This window comes from Rhinoderma darwinii, unplaced genomic scaffold, assembly GCF_050947455.1.
Source record: "Rhinoderma darwinii isolate aRhiDar2 unplaced genomic scaffold, aRhiDar2.hap1 Scaffold_133, whole genome shotgun sequence".
Lineage (NCBI taxonomy): Eukaryota > Metazoa > Chordata > Amphibia > Anura > Rhinodermatidae > Rhinoderma > Rhinoderma darwinii.
The window spans coordinates 296,144-314,384 of NW_027461964.1; the positions used below are offsets into that span (position 1 = coordinate 296,144).

Below are 18,241 nucleotides of genomic sequence, written 5' to 3' on the forward strand. Positions count from 1 at the left end.
CCTCCAATGTTGCTGTGTTCCTGACATTCTTTAAATTGAGGGGGCCCGTGCCACCTGGCCCGACATAACATTATGTGCTAGGCTGCGTGGCATGGGCCCCCTCACCCGGTGGCATCACTAGCACCGGGCAGCCGGGGGCCTCTGGCGACTGCCACGTTTAATTGTATCTGCGTCCTTAGGACGAGGATACAATTTTAACACTATTGCAGAGCAGGGAGATAGCTCCCTGCTCTGCCGTCTACTAGACTACAGGCCATGTTAGGCCCACAGCCTATAAGGTGCAGGGACAGGATCCCTGTGCAGGCAAGCATGGTGATGTGATCATTAAGCTGGCCTATGCAAGTGTCCCGTCTCAGGCTGCGGAGCAGCTGAGGCTCCATTCGTCGCGGGTACAGGGCTGAGCATACGTTTTTTTAATTTGTTTGGGGTGGCACTATCTACAAGTGGGGGCTCTTTGGGCTATGTGGCACTATCTACAAGGGGGGCTGTGTGGCACTATCTACAGGAATGTGTCCCGGTGCTTTAAGTTTTGGGTCAGTTTTTTTTCAGCTATTACGACTATGAAAGAACATAATTATGTGATAACAGATGTTGGAATATCAGTGCTAAACTGTTTGTTGCAATTTTTGTAACCCTGTAACTAAAGGTTAATAAGAGTATAAGAGTACACTAGTGGCCTAGCTGTATTTTTACATTGCACACAAAACTGATAAATGTTCATTGTCGGGGGATGGGGGGGTGGAAGATGTGGGGTGGGGGGTGTTTGTTGCATGCTAGGGGGGGCCCAGTCAAAAGTTTGCTATGGGGCCCAGTCATTCCTAGTTACGCCCCTGGTGGTGTGTGAAGGATTATTTTTTTGTGGGAGGAGTTGTAGTTTTTATTGGCACCATTTAACCCCTTAACGCTCAGTGACGTACTATTACGTCATGGAATGCGCCCTGTTCGCGCTCCATGACGGAATAGTAGTTCATGGGAGTAACGGCCGTTTCGGCCGTCCTCCCGACACATACAGGAGCTGTGACAGCTGCTGTCTCGTACAGCAGCTGTCACAGCTCCTACAGCGGGGACTGATCGCTGTGTCCCCGCTGATTAACCCCTGAAAAGCCGTGTTCAATAGCGATCACGGCTTTTTAGGGGTTAAGCTGACATCGCCGGCCTGCTACACGATAGCGGCCGGCGATGGTGACTATGGCAACCGGACACCAAACAATGGCGTCCGGCTATGCCATCGACGGAAGTCTAGTGGGTCCTGATGAAGTCAGGACCCACTATGCTTGCTGTCAGTGAGTAGCTGACAGCTCTAATACACTGCACTACGCATGTAGTGCAGTGTATTAGAATAGCGATCAGGGCCTCCTGCCCTCATGTCCCCTAGTGGGACAAAGTAATAAAGTTAAAAAAAAGTTAAAAAAAGATGTGTAAAAATAAGAAAATAAAAGATTTAAAAGTAATAAAAGTAAAAATCCCCCTTTTTCCCTTATCAGTCCTTTATTATTAATAAAAATATATAAACAAACAAATAAACTATACATAATTGGTATCGCCGCGTCCGTAACGGCCTGAACTACAAAATTATTTTATTATTTATCCCGCGCGGTGAACGCCGTAAAAGAAAATAATAATAAACCGAACCACAATCACAATTGTTTGGTCACTTCACCTCCCAAAAAATGGAATAAAAAGAGATCAAAAAGTCGCATGTACCTAAAAATGGTAATGATCGAAACTACAGTTCGTTACGCAAAAAATAAGTCCTCGCACGGCTTTATTGATTGAAAAATAAAAACGTTCTGGCTCTTAGAATAAGGTAACACAAAAAGTGAATGATTTTTTACAAAATGTATTTTATTGTGCAAACGCCATAAGACATAAAAAAAAACTATAAACATCTGGTATCGCCGTAATCGTATCGCCCCGCAGAATAAAGTGAATATGTCATTTATAGCGCACGGTGAACGGTGTAAAAAAAAAAGAATAAAAAAAGAATAGTAGAATTGCTGTTTTTTAGTCACCGCGCCACCTATAAATAGAATAAAACTGATCAAAAAGCCGCATGCACCCCAAGAAAACTACAATGGATTCCTCAAGGGGTCTAGTTTCCAAAATGGGGTCACTTTTGGGGGTTTTCCACTGTTTTGGCACCACAAGACCTCTTCAAACCGGACATGGTGCCTAATAAAAAGGAGGGCTCAAAATCCACTAGGTGCTCCTTTGCTTCGGAGGCCGGTGTTTCAGTCCATTACCGCCCAAGGGCCACTTGTGGGATATTTCTCTAAACTGCAGAATCTGGGCAATAAATATTAAGTTGCGTTTCTCTGATAAAACCTTTTGTGTTATAAAGAAAATGGTATAAAAAGGATTTTCTGACAAGAAAAAAAGTAGATTTCACCTCTACTTTGCTCTAAATTCCTGTGAAACACCTAAAGGGTTCATAAACTTTCTAAATGCTGTTGTGAATACTTTGAGGGGTCTAGTTTCTAAAATGGGGTGTTTCATAGGGGTTTCTAATATATGGGCCCCTCAAAGCAACTTCAGAACTGAACTGTAACCTAAAAAAATAAATAAATGAGGCAATACGTCGCTTCTTACATTATACTGATAATGAGCCGTGCCCACCCCGAGATGACCCCAGTTTTGAACGTTTGTATAAACGGAGACCCCTATTAGACCGTTTCAGTGCCCGGTTTTCCCAAGCATACACCCCCGAGAAGTGTATTTCTATTGATGAGTCCCTGGTACATTTTAAAGGGAGGGTTCAATTCCGCCAGTACCTGCTGAGTAAGAGGGCAAGGTATGGCGTGAAGATGTGTAAGCTGTGTGAGAGTGCATCAGGGTATACCTACAAATTTAGGATATATGAAGAAAAGGACAGCAGTATTCAACCCCCAGAATGCCCCCCCCCCCCTTACTGGGAGTTAATGCAAAAATTGTGTGGGGTTTGGTGCACCCACTGCTGGACCAGGGTTACCACCTCTACCTGGATAATTTTTATACCAGCGTACCACTCTTCAACTGCCTCACTCCCAGAAGTCCGGCGGCATGCGGCACTGCTAGAAGAAATCTGAGAGGCCTCCCTAAGACTCTGCAGGGCAAACGCTCAGAAGGGGTGAGAGCAGGGCACAATCTAGCAGCAACATATTGTGTGTCAAGTACAAGGACAAGAGAGATGTCACACCAGTACCCATGTACCTGTACGAGGTACCAGTACAGAGACCCCCAAACCAGACTGCATCCTGGGCTACAATAGGTACATGGGAGGGATGGACTTGTCAGATCAAGTCCTGAAGCCGTACAGCGCCATGCGGTGTGGTATGAGAAGCTGGCCGTGCACATCATACAGATGGCTTTGTACAATGCGTACGTGCTACGTCGATGTGCAGGCCAGACGGGAACTTTCCTGGAATTTCAAGAGGTGGTTATCAAGAAACTAATTTTTATGGACCAAGAAGGGGGGGCACCCAGTACTTCTGGAAGCGGGGCCACACGCATCGCACCAGGGCAACACTTTCCAGGAGAAGTTCCCCAAACTGGCAAGAAAGGGAAAAAGTCAAAAGAGGTACAAAGTCTGCTATAAGAGGGGGATAAGGGATGACACAATATATCAATGTGACAGGTGTCCCGAAAAACTAAGGCTCCGTATGAAAGAGTGCTTCAAAATGTATCATACATCCCTTGATTTTTAATCTACCCAAGTTTTACTTACCCTGATGCACTCCGCACAGCTTATCCCCCCTCGTCTTTCCCTTCTGAGCCCTGCTGTGTGTCCAGGCAGCAGATAACAGCCACATGTAGGGTATTGCCATACCCGTGAGAACCCACATTACAGTTTATGGGGTGTATGTCTCCGGTCAAAATGCTCACTACACCTCTAGATGAATGCCTTAAAGCAGGGCCGCCATCAGGAATTTCAGGGCCCCCTACAGCTAAATTTTCTGGGCCCCCCTACCGTGGCACCGCCTGTTAACGGTACTCTGTCCAGCACTATATCATGGTACCCAGGGCCGCCATCAGGGGGGGTATTATGGGTACTGATGTGAGAGGCCCGGCCAAACCTAATTGAAAGGGGGGCCCGGCAACTGCCGCGACTTGTCTTTGGTAGAAAAAAAACAGGCCCCTGCAATGGGGCCCGTTTTTTTTACCAAAAGAATGTCGTGAGCTGCGGGCCCCCCTTTCAATTAGGTTTGGCCGGGCCTCTCACATCAGTACCCATAATACCCCCCTGATGGCGGCCCTGGGTAGCATGGGGGCCGTCAAACACTGCCGCCCATGCGACCGATCGCGCGCACCCGCAAACTCCAGCGCATGCGCACCCGCGACCGCCTGGAACCGCGCACCGAATTTTGAGGCAGATTTTGACCTGCCCACACTATCTTGCCGCGTTTTTTGCCCGCGGCGATTGAGGACAGCAGACAGAAAACGCAGCGAAAAATGCATTTTCTGCCTCCCATTGATTTCGATGGGAGGTCAGAGGCAGAACCGCGGCAAGAAAGGACGTGCTGCTTTTTCTTTTTTCCGCGACTGGCTCCCATTGATTTCAGATTAAATCAATGGGAGGCGGTTTTGGACGTTTTTTGGTGCCGATTCTGACGCAGTGTCCGAGTCAATATCAAGGCCCAAAAACTCTGTGAACTGGGCCTTATTGTTAGGGCTTATTCAGACGAACGTGTAATACATCCGTGCAATGCGCGTGATTTTCACGCACCTCGCACGGACCTGTGTTAGTCTATGGGGCCGTGCAGACTGTCAGTGATTTTCACGCAGCGTGTGTCCGTGTGTCCGCTGCGTAAAACTCACGACATGTCCGATATTTGTGCATTGTTCGCGCATCACGCACTCATTGAAGTCAATGGGTGCGTGAAAATCACGCCCAGCACTTCCCAGCAGTATAAACTATGAATGAAAACAGAAAAGCACCGCGTGCTACAAACATACAAACAGAGTGTCATAATGATGGCGGCTGCGCGAAAATCACGCAGCCACGCATCATACGCTGCTGACACACGGAGCTGTTATGGACCTTTTGCATGCGCAAAACGCCACGTTTTTGCGCACACAAAAAGCACACGCTCGTGTAAATCCGGCCTTAGGCCTCATGCACACGACCGTGGTGTTTTTCTGGTCCGCAAATTCCAGGACCGTGTTCCGTGGAATGTCATCCGCAGTTCATCCGTATGTAATCCGCAGTTCATCCGTATGTAATCCGCAAAAATGCGGATGAAAAAAAAAAAAAAAAAAAAGGACTTTTAAACAGGATGCCAAAAGCTTGGTCAAACCCCCTTTAGAAGGTCACATGATCGCTCTGGAGCCATTTCCTGCTGCATTTTTCCTGATCTTTGCTTTGTGCGAGTTCAGTGAGATTGCGCTGCTGATATAGCTGTGGTTTTTGTCAGTTTTACTCACTGCGAACATGTCTTCTGATGATGTGGATGATGTACTCCTGCACTGGCTCCTCTCCAGGCGATTTGGACAGCAACCACCAATGCTGGACGAAGAACCGAGGAGGAGGAGGAGATATTGGGTTCACCCCATTATCTCACAACGGCTTAGGAAGGGGCATTTTAACATGCTGTACTCAGACCTGCGGCAGCACCCGGACAAGTTCCTCAGCTACTGCCGTATGTCCGTGCAAACTTTTGACTGTCTGCTGGCGGACCTTCGTCCTGGACTGATCTTCCAGGACACCACCATGAGACGTTGCATTTCTCCAGAGGAACGCCTGATGGTCACTCTGAGGTAAGAAAACCTAAATCCCCTTCTACGACATGTCTCTACCCTGCAAACAATATTAGTATACTTGTCCCCTGTTCATATTGCCGCCTTGCCACCGTGTTGCAGATATTTTTCCTGTCTGTGCATATTTTGTTATATATGTTTTTTTTTTTTTTTACAGATTTCTTGCTACCGGCAACTCCTTTGCATCGCTACATTTCCAGTTTCTGCTGGGGTGCTCCACTATTTCGAAGATTGTCAAGCTTACCTGCGAAGTCATCTGGCAGCAACTTCGAGCAGCAGTTATGCCAAAGCCCAAGCCAGAGGACTGGATTCGGATTGCCGATGGCTTCTTCCAATCAGCACAGTTTCCCAACTGTGTTGGTGCGCTAGATGGTAAGCACATCCGCGTAAAAAAGCCTGCTCACTCAGGGTCTCAGTATTTCAATTATAAGCAGTTTTTCTCGGTGGTGCTGTTGGCCTTGGCTGACAGTGACTATCGGTTTATAATTGTCGATATTGGGGCCTATGGAAGCTCTGCGGATGCTGGCATCTTCAGGGCTTCCAGAATGGGTGAACGTCTAGCATCTAACCAGCTCGACCTTCCGGAACCTAGACAGCTTCCAGGATCTACAGGACCACCAGCACCCTTTGTCATTGTGGGTGATGAAGGTTTCGGACTGTCCCCTCACCTGATGCGTCCATTCCCTAGGCGTGGCTTAGATGAACAGAGGCGCATTTTTAACTACCGCCTTACACGTGCAAGACGGTATGTGGAGTGCGCCTTCGGAATTCTAAGCAGCAAGTGGCGTGTGTTCCAGAGCTCCATTCAGATGAATCCTGAAAATGTGACAAAGGTTATACAAGCGTGTGTTGTCCTCCACAATTTTCTGAGGATTCATGAGTCGGCAGTGGACGCAGAGCTGAACCATTTCTCTACTAATTACATCCCTTTGGACTACACACCACATGGAAGACCTGGAGTGTCTGGACTGGCAGTCCGTAATTTGTATACAGACTATTTTGTATCACCTGAGGGAGCAGTTCCTTGGCAAAGGGATGTGCTTCGTCTGCCAAATTAAAATTTGAGAGGGACTGTTGTATTTCCGGTTTATGTTACAAATGTTAGTAGTTAAAGTTGCAGTAGTAGAGTAGGGACTCGCAAGAGAATGAGGACCCTTGACGCGGGTTGCGAGCTAATGTATTTCTGTTTTTTTTTTTTTAATTCTTTATTAATTAAAAAAAAAAAAAAGCAATTATTTGCATTTGGCAGAAATGCAGACCAATACCTCATTATGTTTTGCAATAATAATAAAGACAAACACATAATTAACTATAAACTTATTTTATTTCTTGCATAAAATAGTGTCAACAAACATTAACAAAACTATGTTATATAACTAAATTATAAATTGTAAAAGGATTGCGAAGGTGCAGGTTCATGATGTGGTCGTGGAACTGACTCCCCCTGCTGCATGTGCCCATACTGTTGCTGAGAAGGTCCTGGCATGCCATAAACTGAACGATCATCACTAAATAGCGGCATTGAGTCTACATATGACGGCTGCTGGATGCCTTGCGCGGTTGCTGCAGGTGCTGGAGGGACAGAGTTGAAGGTGCTTGCATCACATCCCCGTCTATGAAACTCGATGGCCTGATGCATTGCACGTGGGTCAGGATGTGTCGCAAATATTTCAACGACTTCCATTAGTGCTGTTTGGCACCTTATCTGTCTGGAAATTGGCACTCTTTTAAGAATATTAGAGAGAGCGCGACAGAAGGTGCCCTCTTCCGTTTCAGTAGCTCTTTTCTCTAAGTGCTCTAATACACGCAAGTCGACTTCCTGCCTTGGCTCTGTACGTGTTGGACCTTTGGCAGAACGTCGACGTTTACCTCGGGGTGTAATTTCTTCGTCCGCGGCACAGACTGGATTATCCACTGTTGTTGGTTCCGCTGTCACAGGAGTGGAAGTGGACCTAGCAGTCCCCAAAGCTACGTCAGGCTCTTCAATTTGAGTCTCATCAGAGTCTTCTTCTTCCTCCAGATTATCCTTGGTTCTGTTTGAAAATGAAAACATAATGTTAGGGAATTTTTGTAGTAATTTAACGTCATGTCTACAGCTGGCCAAATACACTATGTATGCATCACTACATGCAGAGCCCCAACTAGGAAAGACAGGGCCGCATAGCAAACTTTTGACTGGGGCCATCCCTCCACTGGGTGTAACCCCCCCCCTTGTAGATAGTGCCTTTTTTGCTGCCCCCACCCCTGTAGATAACGCCATACAGCCCCACACTGTACACTGTATGGCATTATCTACCGGGGTACTATATGGCGTTATCTATAGGGGGACTGTACGGCGTTATCTAGTGAGGGGGCTGTATGCCGCTAACGCCATACAGGCCCCCCTCCCCGCCCCCCGGACAAATGCCACCTATAGTGTGTCCTACAAATACATGCCTTATCGCTGGCAGCGATAGGGTGAAGGGGGGACTGAAAGTCCCCTTAAGTTCTGCCGTCTGCACATCTCCCAAAAATTGAAAGGAGCGCTGGTTATGTATGCGCACAAGCACGACTTTGGCTCCATTCATTTTGACGGAGCTGGCGAAAGTACGAGGTTTGGGATGGAGAAGTTCAGGGTACTTTCTGTCCCCCGTTCTCCCTGTCAATGCCAGCAATCACACATGTATCCCCTATTCAGTGGTTAGGGGATACATGTCTGTTGTTTAATGTCAGAGCGGGGAGATACCTCCCTGCTCAGCCGTAGTGTTCAGTTGCGTCCCGCTGTAGCCGTCATAGCGGCTGCTAGCGGAGCCTCCGGACATGGTGGAGTCCCCTCATGCCGCGGTCCCCGTAGCAGTCGCTACGGCTGCTACAGCGGTACTTACACAACTGGCTACATGGGCAGACTACAATGATCAAAGTATATAAGCAATACTTACGGGCCAACCTGCATTACATCAAGAAGAAACGAAAGTTGTTTGGTGTACATGTATGGCTTTTTTTTCAGACGTCCGTCTCCGCTCTTCCCCTTGTCATTTATCTCACGCTTTAATTGGTCTCGGCACGTGTTCCAGCGTGTTTTGACGTTTTCGACTATGATATAAAATAAACCAATCACAGATCAACATTTTAGAAGAGTACATTACTAGATATTAGGAAATGTGGTTTATTATATGAAAATGATGCTGCAAACAAATCTTCACCTACATTTGCATATTTGACTGGTAATTCCGACGTTGCAGAAACTACAGCAGACTTGCCACGTTTTCCATGTGCCCACACGACAGCGTCCGTAACGGCTGAAATGACGTTGCTGGTTTCAGGAGAAAACATCACCCGTAATTTCAGCCGTAAAGGCATGTGCTGGCGCTTTAACGCAGCGTCCTTTACGGACGTAATTGATTTTCATAGGAGCCCATGAATAACGGCTCCAATTATGGCACAAGAAGTGACAGGTCACTTCTTTGACGCGGGTGTCTATTGACGCGTAAATATACACGCCGCTTGAACACACAAACGTCAGCCCATTGCTTTCACTGGGCAGATGTTTGTCAACGCTATTGCGGCGTATTTAGCGTGCGTAATAGAGGTCAAACAACCCCGAATTACGTCCGTAATTAGTGTGTGGGAACATACCCTCATAGTGACATGTCACGTTTTGATCGGTGCTGTTCAGAGCCATGAGACCCCCACAATCTCACGTGCACTTCTGCAGCTTCATTTCAGCGATTGGTGGGTGTTTCAGTGATCCAACTGCCAACAATCAAAACGTCAGGCATGTCATTATGACATGACAGGAGTACTCAGAAACCGCATCAAGGTGTGAAACTTACCCATGCGCTTCTTTTGCACTTTAGTTGCCTTCTCCCACTCGGTAAGATGCACCTCACTGCAGACCTCCTGCCAGGCAAGATCTTTCATATTCCTGTCTGCATATTCTTCCACCCGCTTATTCCACAGACAGGGCTTGTGCTGGACCAGGATGATTAGTTTCTCAACGTTTATTGAAGCCATGCTGCTCTCTGCTGCTCTCTGCTGCTCTCATGCACTGTCTCCAGACTTCACGACGACAGAAGTCATTCCCGGTCGTCGCCTAGCAACACTTCCGCAAATCCGCAAACTGCGGATGACACACGGCGGTGTATCCGCAATTTCCACGGGCCCATTGACTTCTATTGGCATGTCCGCACCGCATTTGCGGCCCATAATAAGACATGTCCGGAGTTTCTGCTTCTGATTGGACGCTTTGAATGATCCCATCCTCAGAGCTCCTCTGCACCAGCCGTCTCCATGGAACTGCAGGTGTCAGTTGAGCGGATAATAGACAGTGAGAGACTTGAGATCTGTGTAAGAGACGATGTTTAGGGACGGTCTTAGGTGTGTGTGACCTGTACGAGTGCACGGGGTGCTGCACCCTCCCAGCATGTAGGGGGCACCACTGGGCTCTGCCCCTATTCTGTCCTCTCCTCCTCGTTACACACACTGAGGAAACAAGAGCCGACGAGCAAGAGCAGAGGAGGAAGCTCCGTCACAGCCCGTCCTGCAAGAAACCTGTGATCCTGTCAGCAAGAAGAGATGTAAGTGTCTATGTGTGTGTATGTGTCTCTGTGTTACATAGTTACATAGTTACATAGTTTGTACGGTTGAAAAAAGACACATGTCCATCAAGTTCAACCAAGGGATGGGAAAGGGGAAGTGGGATAGGAAAGGGGAAGTAAAAAATGTCTACACATAGCAGTTAATATTTTTTTGTTCTAGGAAATTATCTAAGCCTTTTTTAAAGCCATCTACTGTCCCTGCTGCGACCAGCTCCTGCGGTAGGCTATTCCATAGATTCACAGTTCTCACAGTTAAAGAAGGCTTGTCGCCTCTGCAGGTTGAACCTTTTTTTCTCCAGACGGAGGGAGTGCCCCCTTGTTTTTTGAGGGGGTTTTACATGGAACAGGATTTCACCATATTTTTTGTATGCGCCATTCATATATTTATATAAGTTAATCATGTCCCCCCTTAGTCGTCTTTTCTCAAGGCTAAATAGGTTTAGTTCTTTTAATCTTTCCTCATAACTTAGATTCTCCATGCCCCTTATTAGCTTTGTTGCTCTTCTTTGTATTTTTTCCAACTCCAGGGCATCCTTTCTATGAACTGGAGCCCAGAACTGGACTGCATATTCTAGATGAGGCCTCACTAATGCTTTGTAAAGTGGTAATATTACCTCCCTGTCCCGCGAGTCCATGCCTCTTTTGATACACGACAATATTTTGCTGGCCTTTGAAGCAGCTGATTGACACTGCATGCTATTATTGAGTTTATGATTTACAAGTACACCCAGATCCTTCTCAACAAGTGACTCCCCCAGTGTAGCTCCCCCTAGGACATATGATGCTTGCAGGTTTTTCGTACCCAGATGCATAACTTTACATTTATCTACATTAAACTTCATTTGCCAAGTGGACGCCCAAACACTTAGTTTGTTTAAATCTGCCTGCAATTCACAAACATCTTCCATAGTCTGAACTATATTGCATAGCTTGGTGTCATCTGCAAAAATAGAAATAGTGCTATTAATCCCATCCTCTATATCATTAATAAATAAGTTGAATAATAGTGGTCCCAGAACTGAACCCTGGGGTACACCACTTATTACCGGTGACCATTCAGAGAAGGAATCATTGACCACAACTCTCTGGATACGGTCCTTGAGCCAATTCTCAATCCAATTACAAACTATACTTTCTAAACCTATAGTCCTTAATTTACCCATTAGATGTCTATGAGGGACAGTGTCAAATGCCTTTGCAAAGTCCAAAAACACTATATCCACAGCGGCCCCTCTGTCTAGACTTCTGCTTACCTCTTCATAAAAACAAATCAGGTTAGTTTGACAGCTTCTGTCCTTTGTAAAACCATGCTGGCTGTCACTTATAATACTATTTATTGTCACATAATTCTGTATATAGTCCCTCAATAGCCCCTCAAACATTTTCCCCACAATTGATGTTAAGCTTACTGGTCTATAATTACCCGGCGAAGACCTAGTGCCCTTTTTGAAAATAGGCACCACATTTGCCCTGCGCCAGTCCCTTGGCACTATACCACTCATGAGAGACTCTCTAAATATTATGAAGAGGGGGACAGAAATAACTGAACTAAGCTCTTTAAGAACTCTAAGGTGTAACCCATCTGGTCCCGGGGCCTTGTGTACATTTATTTTATTTAATTTAGCTTGGACCATATCTACATTCATCCAATTCAGTATATCAACTGATATATTAACAGCACTGGCACCGGCTACATCAGCTGCTCCTTCTTCTGTTGTATATACAGAGCGGAAGAACCCATTTAGTAACTCTGCCTTCTCTTGATCCCCTGTGACCAACTCCCCATTACCATTATCTAGGGGTCCTACATGTTCAGACCTTGGCTTTTTTGCATTTATATGCTTGAAGAATTTTTTAGGATTTGTTTTACTATCCTTGGCCACCTGCCTTTCATTTTGTATTTTTGCTGATTTTATTACATTTTTACAGATTTTATTAAGCTCTTTATATTTTACAAAGGCTGCAGATGTACCCTCAGATTTGTATTTTTTAAATGCCCTTTTTTTGTCATGTATTGCCCCTTTCACAGAAGGTGTAAGCCATGTGGGGTTTAATTTTAGTCGTTTATACTTGTTACCTGTAGGAATACATTTTGCACTATAATTACCCAAGGTAGATTTGAAAATCTCCCATTTATCATTTGTCCCATTATTTGACATTAGTTCTTCCCAGTCTATATCCTGAATTGCCGCCCTCAGCCTGGGGAAATTGGCTTTCTTAAAATTAAATGTTTTTGCCCTCCCAGCCTGCGTTTGTTTTTTACAGTATAGGTAAAATATAACTATATTATGATCACTGTTACCGAGGTTTTCACGAACATTAACATTCCCAACAAGCTCTGCATTATTAGAAATGACCAGATCCAACAGAGCTTCACCTCTAGTCGGGTCTTCCACAAACTGGCCCATAAAATTTTCCTGCAACAGGTTGAGGAAATGTCTCCCCTTTGCAGTTGAAGCCGAACCATGACACCAATTAATATCCCGGAAATTAAAATCTCCCATTATCACTACAGTACCCGCCTGTGCAGCCCGCTCCATCTGTTTATATATTTGACCTTCCATCTCCTCAGTTATATTGGGGGGTCTATAGATTACACCAAAAGTAATTTTTTCAGTGTTTACTTCCCTTTGTAATTCCACCCACAAGGTTTCAACCTCCTCACAGTCTTCACCCTCTAATGTCTCATTTACACTCACCTTCATATCGCTTCTCACATACAGACATACACCACCACCTTTCCTATTTGCCCTGTCTTTCCGAAACAGTGTAAAACCCTGTAGATTTACAGCCCAGTCATGTGAAGAGTCCAGCCATGTTTCAGCAACACCAACTATATCTATATCTTCTTCCAGTATCAAGGCCTCCAGCTCCCCCATTTTGCTTGCTAGACTTCTGGCATTTGTGAACATACACTTTAACTTGCCTTTAAATGTTTCAATTTCACTATCAGAAATGTGATTATTTGACATTTCGGCCTTTTTATTTTCACTGCTGTTTTGTAACGAAAGGATCTCCTTATCTTGTTGCCTAGTCTTCTCCCCACCGTCTGTTTCTCCCCCCACCAATATAGTCTGACCCCTCTCTAACCTAACTACCCCTTTATTTCCTACATTGGTGTTCGCGTGTGTATATGTTCCAGTATGTGTGTGTGTGTGTGTGTGTATGTGTGTGTATATATGTGTATATATGTCTCTGTTAGTGTGTATATATGTGTGCCTCTGTGTGTGTATATATGTGTGGGTATAGTTATCAGAGTGTGATATCTGTGGTGTTACATAGGACTGCAGGGGACATCTACTACATTATCTGTAATCAGAGAGTTATCACTGTGTTATCTGTGGTGTTACATAGGACTGCAGGTGACATCTACTACATTATCTGCACAGTGTATATATGGGTATGTATGTGAATGTGTGTTTGTGTTTGTATATATGTTCCTGTGTGTGTGTGTCTGTGTGTGTGTGTGTATATATTCCAGAATATGTATATATATATTTGCCTGTTTGTCTAAATATGTCCCTCTATGTATGTGCAGTATATATGTTCCTGTGTGTGTGTGTGTGTGTATATATTCCAGAATGTGTATATATATATATATATATATATATATATATATATATTTGCCTGTTTGTCTAAACATGTCCCTCCTATGTATGTGCAGTATATATGTTCCAGTATGTGTCTATATATGTGGTTAATTTTTGGTTTGTGGAGGGCGGCAATAGAGAATCCCGCACAGGGCGCCCTCCAACCTAAGGCCGGCCCTGACGGTATTTATATATAAGTGAGCGCAAATATGGCAGCTAAGAGCTTTTATAATGTGACATCTAGTCATGAAATCCATGAAATATGGACAGAACCGGAGGAAAGTCTCTCAGCTTATGTGAAGCAGTAAATGACTCTACAACTTGTAATGTTTATACAAGGACCTTCCCAAGAAACGTTCCTCATCCTGACTCAAATAAGTCGAGTCGCTACTCCCCTTATGTAAATCTACCCTCCCAAAGCAGACACTGAAACAGAGTTGGATTTTAATGGCCACAGCAGCCGTTTATTATTTAAATAACAATAACTTTAAATACCATAATTTTTTGAATCCCCAAAAAAGGGGATACATCATAACAACAAATAACCCACTGCGACCCTATCAGGGTCATAACATTATAAACCAACCAGAATGACAGGGGCAAGTCCTTGAAGCCACCGATACTTAATTTTGGCCATCTGCCCACAAATACCTTACCCCCAGCCGTAACCCGGCCCAGGAGCACCAAATTACCTTTTTGCAGATGACCACCATATATATATAAATATATATAACCCAGCTTTCAAAAGGGGTAACACCCTAAGAAGCCGACAAATTGGGGGTGCATCCCGTGATGCATTCCCCCCCACCACTTTTTACGACCTACTTCAAGGACTCCCCCCCGCAGCTGCAATGACAAAATTTAACCTCCCCCAAAGACAAATGTCAATAAGCAAATAAACTTTGACGAGAAGAACCACCATCCGCAGCAACCTCTTGCCGCGGTCAACCGATCCACATCAGGGCGGGCGGGCGGGAACATGTTCCTGCTTCTGTGTCCTGGCGAAGAGAGGGAGAGCACAAACAGGAAACAGGTACATCCCCTTCAATCCCCACCCCTTCTCACTCAAGCCCTCCTGCTGTCCCCCCCCCCTTTCCTCTCATATGCCAGCCAACTCTGTGTCCCTCCCATCTATTTTAGTCATGGAGGCCTTCCCTTATTCCTTTTTTCTTCTTTCAGTACGGCCTCTTCTTCTGTTGTAATATTATACAATGAGCGGACCTGACGTTCTATCTGGTAATGATTGTTACTTCACGGTCCAGTCACTAGTACAGCTGTAAGGAAGGCGAGGACTACAGGCAGGAGAAGAACACAGAGACATAAGACACTAAGGGGGGGGGGGGGGCATTTATCAACTCTTCTACGCCAGGCGTAGAAAAGTCGCAAAAGGGATTAAAAGTCGCATTTTAGATGCAAATTGCAATTTTTGCCCTTTTTTTCCCGCCACTTTCCACACTTTTGTAGAAATGGGGCGTGGTCGAGGGGAAAGGAGCGTGGCCACTGAGCCAACAAATTTATTATGATTCTCCCAGAAAAGTGGCATAAATTATAGTGGAAATCTACGCCAGCTCCTCGCTAACGTATATTTCACTCCATGGGGCATAGCAAGGTAGAGGCCCGCGCTGGACCGCGCAGATCTGGCACAGTTTAGAATTTTCTGTAAAAGCAGAATGAGCCATTACAGAAGAGAGAAAGCAGAATACATTGGGACCCTAAAGAGGTCAGGAGCTTTAAATTGTTTGGGTTTTCCGGAAAAAATCATCTTCTGTGCGTGAATATAACCTTAAAGAACCAGTTCCTGTTCAACCCCTTAACTGCTTCCCGCAAAATGTTGTGTCAGATATGTCATAGTGCGAGGAGTGATGTATGGAGCGCTCACGCGCTGTGCGTGCACCATACGCTGCGGCTGTCAGCTGTGTATTACAGATGACATCCGGGACTAACGGCCAGAAACAGTGATCGCGCTGATTTCTGGCTGTTTAACCCCTCAAATGCTGTGGTCAGTCGTGACGGCAGCATCTGAGGTGTTAAAAAGAGGGGGCGGCCCCCTCTGACAGCTCGTCACCCCCACCCGCAATGAGATCGCAGGGTCACTATGGTTGTCATGGCAGCCCAGGGCCTAATGAAGGCCCCAAGACTGCCTTCGCTCTGCCTCTCCTAAGTCCTGCATGTGGCAGGGCTTAAAGTGTAGCTAAACGTTTAAGAAACTTCTGACATGTCATAGTGACATGTCAGAGGTTTTGATTGGTGGGGGTCCGAGCACTGAGACCCCCACTAATCGCTAGAATGAAGCAGCTGAAGTTCTCGTGTGAGCGCTCAGCCGCTTCGTGTCTGTTCGGCTTTTTCCGGAAACTAACTTATCGGAGAAAGTCTAAGAGCCCGTACCGAGCGCTTCAGCTCCGTACTTTTAGCGATAGGTGGGGTCTCAGTGCTTGGACCTCCACCAATCAAAACTTCTGACATGTCACTATGACATGTCAGAAGTTTGTTAAACGTTTAGCTGCACTTTAACAGAAGCCTGTGGAAATGACAATATACTGCAATACATTAGTATTGCAGTGTATTGTACCAGCGATCTAACAATCGCTGCTTCATGTCCCCTAGCAAAAAAAAGGGAAATATAGTTTTTAGTAAGGAAAAAAAGAACAAATTAAAAGTAAAAAAAAAAACACCTTTTCCCAGTTTTCCTCTAAAGTAATGTAAAAAATAAAAAAAAGTTAACAAAATTGGTATAGCTGTTTCTGAACTATTAAAATATAGCGTTATTTAACGCGCATGGTGAACCCCAAAAATATTTAAAACCCCAAAATTGCTGTTTTTTGGTCAACTTAGCTCTTAAAAAAAATGTAATAAAAAGTGATCAAAAAATTGCATGTACCAAAAAATGGTACCTATAAAAACTAGAGCTCGTCCCACAAAAAATACGCATCACACCGCTCAATCCATGAAAAAATAAAAACCGTATGGCTCTTAGAATGTGGCTACACCAATAAAAAAATGTTACCAAAAAGTTTTTTTTTCTTTGAAAGTAGTGTAATTTAAGAAAACCTATATTAATTGGTATCTCCGCAATCGTATTGAGCCACAGCATGTAGTTACGTTTTCATGTCAACGAAACCCAAAAAGCCATGAAGGGATCGCAGTTTTTTCCAATTTCAGCACGCAAATAATTTTTTTCAGTTTACCAGTGCATTGTATGGTACTTTAGATGCTACTAATAGAAACTACGACGCCTCCCGTAAAAAATAAGCCCTCAAACTCTATTAAAATGGCTTCGGCCTGAAGAGGTTATACAAGCCATTTTTCATTTGTCACTCACCTTCCTAGAGTCATAACTTTTTTATTTTTACGTCAATGGAGTGGTGTGTGAAGGATTATTTTTTTGCGAGAGGAGTTGTCGTTTCTTAGGCACCATTTAAAGTACCATGTAATGGTTGAATTTGAGAAAACTGAGCTTCCTCCATGTTTTTTGGGTTTAGTTTTTACTGTACACACTTACCTTCTCTTAAGGTAAAAGTAGATTTAACATCTACTTTTACCATAAAGAGGCTCTGTCACCAGATTTTGCAACCCCTATCTGCTATTGCAGCAGATCGGCGCTGCAATGTAGATAAGAGTAACGTTTTTATTTTTAAAAAACGAGCATTTTTGGCCAAGTTATGACCATTTTTGTATTTATGCAAATGAGGCTTGCAAAAGTCCAACTGGGCGTGTATTATGTGCGTACATCGGGGCGTGTTTACTTCTTTTACTAGCTGGGCGTTGTGTATAGAAGTATCATCCACTTCTCTTCACAACGCCCAGCTTCTGGCAGTGCAGATCTGTGACGTCACTCACTTCCTGCCCCAGGTCCTGCATCGTGTTGGACGAGCGAGGACACATCGGCACCAGAGGCTACAGTTGATTCTGAAGTAGCATCGGCGTTTGCAGGTAAGTCGATGTAAGCCTCTTTAAAGGGGTTGTCCGAGATACCAAAATTTTTTCAAAAACGGTGTCATACATTACCCCTTATACAGACAACCAAAATAAAGCATTATTTTAAAAAAAATTCTACTTCGCACATTTCTGCTTTGAGTTTAGCACCGCTTGTTTACATGCAGTTCAGCTCTGGTTTGTTGATCTTTCCTTGTGAGGAAACTTTTTTCCCGTGCACGCTCCTTGCAGGCTGCAATGAGCGTGCACGTACCTTCCAAGAGTTCACGTGAGCTGTCCCTGCTCCTCCCCGCTGACATCCTTCACTGGACTTGTCTTCTTGCTGACATTCTTGAAGGATGGTGACCGTTCTCCCCCCCATTATGTTTTCACATTTATGTTTTCTTTCTCTTTTCAGGTCTATAAACC

General features: G+C 44.8%; 1 long non-coding RNA gene across 2 annotated transcripts in view; it reads left to right on the forward strand.

Moving 5' to 3' along the window:
• The first annotated feature begins 10,214 nt into the window (after positions 1 to 10,214).
• LOC142699134 (uncharacterized) overlaps positions 10,215 to 18,241 on the forward strand; it is a 33,976-nt gene continuing 25,949 nt past the window's right edge. For both annotated transcript variants that reach the window (XR_012866015.1, XR_012866016.1), the window contains exon 1: positions 10,215 to 10,289. This is a non-coding gene — a long non-coding RNA (uncharacterized LOC142699134). The remainder of the gene's footprint in view (positions 10,290 to 18,241) is intronic.